We start from the raw sequence: 6,786 nt of genomic DNA, 5'->3' as shown, positions 1-6,786 counted from the left end.
ACCAATTACCTGAAAAAATGTCCTTCAGCATGATTTATAATTGTGAAGATCAGAAGCAATAAATGTCCCACAAATAAAGAATAACAAAACACACTATTACAAAGAAATGTAATTTAGTAGAATATTATAACAATCAAAACCAAGGAATTTTAATAACATAAAGAACTATGGAGATATGGATGAAATATAAGGTGAAGAATAAAAAATTTGAAAACAAATATAAATATTAATTATAATGATAGGAAAATAAAAATATATGAATAAATGATTTTTATGGGAGACCACATCTCCAAACCATTGACAAAAAGAGATAGAATGAAAATATATTTGACTGAATAGAACAAAACAGCTTTAAAAACTTTCTTTTAGGAGCATGTAGGTGATTCAGTGGATAAAAACCAGGCATGGAGATGGGAGGTCCAGGTTTCAAATATGAACTCTGACATTTCTCAATGGTGTCACCCTTGGTAAGTCACTTAAACCTTGGTAAGGCACTTAAAGTGCCAAATTGTCTGGCACTTACTGCTCTTCTGTTTTGAAACCAATACTTGTATAGATTCTAAGACAGAAGGTAAGATCTTTTTAAAAAATAAAATAAAAGCTTTTTCTAGCAATAAATCTTCCATGCACATTTAATACTTTATAAGATTCTTTCATTGGTCTTGCAGTCACAGAAAGAGATAATATTTTTCAAAGATCTATTATGAATGTGCTTCATCCTTTTCACCTCACTCTTCCATCCCCAGGCTTACTCTTACATGTCAATGGATCTATGGCATTATAATTTCATTTGATAAAGATTACAATTCATTCATGCCTTCCCATTCTCTGTGATCCTCGTCCATGATTCCCATATATGCTCCACAATGGGTCTCTCTAAGAAGTAGAAGACTACTTCTATATTTCTTGACACTAATGGATCATGCAGGCTAACCTTGGCCTCACAACATGACTGATTTATTTTCTTTCCCACTCACATATCTCTCTGATGATATCCTTTATGCCTTTTCCCCAGGCAGTTTTTCACTTAATTTCTTATACACCTATTCATGCCCACTATACATTTCTCTAATGCTATTTGAGACATTTGAAATTCTAATTCTTCAGAGATTATGGTATCTATAACTTACATCACTGTGATATCGTGTCCCCGCCCTGCCATTCCCCTCTCTGCACCCAGGGAGAAGAGGAGGAATGAGTAAAAAGAGTTCAGTGACCTGGAAACTCGAACAGAAGATCTCAAGATCAAAGAAATCAGGGCAAGATGGCAGCAGCAGATTTCTCCTTTTCAAGGATTGTCATTGAGTCCAGGGGCCCAACTTCATAGGTCTCAAGCTAGCTAGAGAAAAATACAATTGGAGCACCCTGGCAGAGAATTCTGAACAGAAAAGCACCAGCATCAGGAACTTTGGTCTGCACTATTTCCTATGTCCATACTCACCCAGAGGAGCCAAGGTCCAGATAGAGGTTTTCTGTATTTAAATAAATATAATTATGACATCATGATAATAAATAAATTCAGTATTATTTTTATTATTAAGTATTCATTTAATGATGACTTTTACTCTGTGGCATGAGTTGAGCATCAGGTTGTGAATTTCAAAAACTACTCCACTCTATTCAGATCATTCTTTAGAAGATTGGATTTATCAATTTCTTGATCAATAACAATGGAGATACTTGGAATAACAGAATCAGATCTTGGAAACTACATTCTCCACCCTACTCAGTGTAACAAGATTGGGAAGGGCTGCAGCAAACTCAAGATTTAATTATTTGAGAATATGGCCTTCAACAGACATGTGCAAAAAAAAGGACAGACCTCTGGGTGGTCCTAGGTCAAGCTAGAGCCACCATTGGCACATGTGAGATGCAGGAAGTGAGGTAGAGAACAGCCTCTGGAGTTCTTGGGACTTCCTGTGAGGAGGGCTAGAGTTCAGTTGGAGACTGGTGCTTGAAGTTAGAGGAGCTCCGCAGACTGCTTTCCTTTAGAGTGGTCACGTGAGTGATAAGGACTAATCCCTTTCCCTGCCTTGGCTATCCAAGGCCTTAATGTCTGCTTTGGCTCAGCCTGAGCCAGAGTGGTTCTGTGTTAAACTTCTTTCCTTCTCTCCCTTTTTCCTTCTCTCTCTCTCTCTCTCTCTCTCTCTCTCTCTCTCTCTCTCTCTCTCTCTCTCTAATACTTTCTTCCTCCTGTTGTAATTAAAACACCATAAAAATTTGACAGCTGACTTGAGTGTTTCATTTAGGAATTACATAAGTGAATTCCTTGGCGACCTGAAATTAATATAAATCTGTCTTTTAAAGTGATTTCAATATCACAAGGTGGAGAATAATGGTTTATATTTCTGGCTTGCAGCAAACTGAATCACTGAATTGTTTTATTGCTAGATCTTGTGGGTTGAGAGCATCCTATGTATAGTCTGGGATTTATCTTGTTTTAGGAAAAGCTCCAGGCCGATAACCACTATCATATATTTCATTATTGTTTTATCGCTTCAATTTCCATTTTTTTCTCAGACCAAAGATTTAATTAATACCTTTTGCAGGGAGCCTTTCCTGGTTCTCTTGAAAGGCAGCACCTTCCCCCTAAGATGATCTCCAACTGATCCTATATATTATATCTTGTGTTTGCATGGTCTCTCTTTGTCAGACTGTGCGCTCCTTCAGAACAAGGGCTGTTTTTGCTTTTTGTTGTATCCCTAGTACCTTGCACTGTGCACACACACCATGTTGCAACACTATTACTATGTTGGATTTTACCTCTTGAGTTTCATGTGCACCTGTGCGGTTGTCATGATTATTTTGAATGGTGGTAATTCCAAATAGTATAGTATATGACACTAGGAGGCACATTGTAATGATTATTTAATCTAAAATACATAAAGTTGGGTCTCTAAAGATTTAGGCTTTGCAGTTCAATCCATGTAAAGTACTTCTGGTATTACAACAGCCCCCTGACATGGAGGATAAAGACACTGAAGATGCTCTTTGTGACCTGGAATGATTTGAAAGGTTAGAAAATATTAAAGGAGAATAGACATGTCTGTGGTCCATACATTGACTGAATTAATACTCTATTGTAGTTTCTGTAGAGACAAAAATTGGGGCAATACCTGGGAATGGGTCACTAGAACCCTTCAGTAGAAAGGAAAGAAAAACAAAAGTGAAGTTTCATGAAACTGGAATCTGAAGATACTGTAAAATGCATATATGGAAGAAAGACAGCATTTGGAGGGGGTTATGAGCCCCTATGACTTTGCCAGTGGTAGAATATTCCTCAGGCATCATCTAAGTAGATATAGTTTGGTAGGACTTGACAGAGTTTGGAATAATTTTTGTGAATTTCCTATACTCCATGTGGAGGGCTTTAGTGGAGAATTACTTTAGAGACACAAAAGGTTTTAGGGTTAGTAATCAATGGAGAATAAGATATCATAAATCAATTTCTTCAATATTTGTGTCTCTTTTTTTCTGAAATTGCTCTTTTCAAAGATTACCAAATTATTTTTTTTAAATATGTATTTTCATACAAAATAGCCTCAACCACAAACTATTATTAATATCATATAATTGATTAGCTTGTGCTTTGAAATTGGGACGCAAAATGAATGATTAAGTCATTTTATAAAATAAAATGCTCCCAGCTAACTAGGAACAGATCATGAGTCTCAGTATTTAATATCTCTGCCTCGGTTTATGGGTCTCAGAATAGGATCATAGCATCAAAGGTTTAGATTCGGAATAAACTTCAGAACTCATTTGGTTCAACTCAGGGAAGTTAAATGATTTACTCAAAGTGACACTCAAATAAGTGACATTCTTAAGATTGGAACTCCAGGTCTTCTGACTCCAAATCTAGTTCTCTTTCTACTACACAGTTCTGTCTGCTTTACTAGAGAAGCAATCCAAGACTATCGAGAGACCACATAACTAATGAATCATTTCATTGTAAGGTTCATTTATTCACTCTGTAGAAATGCCACTAGTATCAGACAATATGTTCCTGTCCCTTGTAATTTTGGAAGAACACTGAGTGTGTAGGTAGATCACTGTAGACCCACATGAGTAGCTTGGAATTACGAATGGCCACTGAGCTATAGGTTTTTTTGGATGATCATTGTTTATAATCAGTTGGTTGAGATTTATTTAGTTCCCACCACATTCATGGGCTGTGATAAGTGCCAAACAATCACAAAAATCTAGAAAATATAAGCTAGGCTATCTAGAAGTTTACAATCTGGTTGGAAAATATAACATTAGACTTACCAATTTAAACTCAACAAACATTCATTTAGTTTTTCTCCGAGTATCTGAGCCATATACATATGATCTTCTCTACTTTGTAGCTAAATAAAGATGTGGTACAGGCTTCTCTTCCACATTTCATGGGTTAGAGGAATGGCCCTAAAATCTGGAAAATCCCACATCAAATTTTTTGGCCCTCCCTTTTAACCAGAGGAAAAATCTGCATTTTTTCTTTTTCTTTTAAAGGGTGTTTACAGTACTTTATTGTAAAATTTGTTATGAGTATTGGCCACAGGCTGTATAGTTTCTAAAGTTTTTCTGTATGGTCTCCTTGCCTTCGTGTGCCATCTGAAGCTTCCACAAAACTCCCCACAAATTCCCATTTAGTTTCTTATAATGATCCATGATATTTCAAAAATGTGAAGGGGAAAGCCGCTATGTGGAAGAGATACCTGTAGTCACTTTATCTCTCTGGGCTTTTTATTTACATATCTAAAAAATGAAAAGACTCAATTAAATGACCTCTGAGGTCTGTCCCATCCACCTTGAATATTCTGTAATTCTAATGTCACATTCTTAACAGAAAAAATTTCTGTTATGCCATGTGGAACCAGCAGAGGGTGCAGAGAGATCATTTGAGCAGCAGCTTTTATAAAGTCTTTCTCATGAAATCTATTTAAGCTCAGAGAGAAAAATTTCAATAAACTATCAATTTAGATTTAGGCCTGGAAGAGACTTTAAAGGTCATGTAGTACAAATCTTTCACATTACTGATAAGGAAAATGAAATCCAGAAAGGCAAAATGACTTCTCTGAAGCCATATAGGGAATAGGTGGCAGAGGTTGGCTTAGCACCATCTTCTAAATCCAAATCCAGCTCGCTTTTCCACTAAACCATATTATTTCCGTCACTAGTTGAAAAATACTCAATTTAAGAAGATAGTAATATATGAGCAAGGGTGGTGGTTTCCAGCGCTGCTGTCCTCATTTTGCTTTATTGTATTATCTCCCTTTTTTCCTAATCCAAAAAGTTTTTTAAATAGATTTTTTTGTGATGTTTTGTTTTTATATCACCTAGATTTCCCTCTGTATATCTCATATTTGAGTTAACATAGTAAGGGATAATTTTAAGGCAGCATGTATATATATATATAAAAATATATATATATACACACATATATACACACACACACATATATATGTATACAAATGTGTATATATATATATACACACACACACCCAGCTTTCAGACTCCCCCCTGAACAAAGTAAAACTCTCAAATCTAACTAGAATTCAGGGATTTGTTATCCCAAAGAAACATTCTTATTCTGTCTTGAGATAAACTACTAAAACTTAATGAACTGAGCTGCGGTGGAGAGACAGAGGGTTTCTGGGGTGAAGAGAGAGAGCAGTCCAGCCAGGCAAAGAACCTGCTTTCAGGGGGGATTAGAACTATATATGTTGTCCAAGTAACTGCACTAATAGCCTCAATTAGTTCCTGGCTGAGCAGTAACTAAACTGTTCATCAAAGGACTGCTTGAAATGGTGAAATTCTAGAGGCCCTCCGGTACCCCTACTTCTACCTCTGGGGGGAAAAAACAAACATTCACTGTACTTGTGAATGTTTTTCTATTCCTTTTTATAACTTCTAATGTAATTTATGCTTTTGAAACCATTTTCTTTTGACATAAAATCTTTTGCCTGTCTTTCTATTCCCAGCACTTAGCACAGTGCCTGACACATAGTAGGTGCTTTATCAATGCTAGTTGATTGACTAACCATACATACATTGTTGTCCTTTCCACACCAACCACCTATTTCTACCTTTTTTCTTTGTGCACAGTAATAAACTCAATTTTACCATTACTTCTAGAAAGTGTATGATTAACTCACCAGGCCTGAATGAGATCCATTAGACAAAAATTTCCTTCCTATACTTCCATTCTATTATGTGGGCCATCTATTTCTATTAAAATATAAGTTTTGTGAATGCAGGGACTGTTTGGTTTTTATATTTTTATCACTAGTTGGATTAGAGTGTTTTTAATGAGCCTGATAGGAAATAAAGTTAGAAAGAAAAGATGACAGATGGCATTTTTGTGACTCTGCTATCAAAAGAAAACAAATTTAGAACTTTATTTAGCAAACAATTGGTGGAGCCACTGACTGTTATTGAGTTTTGATTTAGAAATCAGTCTTGAACGATAGATGATAGCAGAATAGCTAAATAAATGTATCCTTGGGCCAAGGGATTAAAAGTAGCTATAGAATTGTAGACTATTATTACTTTCTAACCTCTGAGGTTTCTCTCACCAAATATAGAAATGAAAGAAACAAAATTAATTTGTAAAAATCAATAAATATTAATATAATTCATTGGCCATATCCATGATATACATGCCTGGGAGAGTGAGGTAGTACAGTGGAAAAAAGACTGGGTTTGGAATTTGGAAGACCTGATTTCACATCTGTCCTTGAGTATTTCCCAGCTGTGTAGCCCTGGGTAAATTCTTTAATCTCCATTTGTTTCAATTCTTCA

The sequence above is a fragment of the Monodelphis domestica genome, chromosome 4, assembly GCF_027887165.1.
Source record: "Monodelphis domestica isolate mMonDom1 chromosome 4, mMonDom1.pri, whole genome shotgun sequence".
In the NCBI taxonomy this organism is placed as follows: domain Eukaryota; kingdom Metazoa; phylum Chordata; class Mammalia; order Didelphimorphia; family Didelphidae; genus Monodelphis; species Monodelphis domestica.
The sequence above is the reverse complement of the archived record's forward strand: the minus strand, read 5'-3'. Positions refer to the sequence as shown.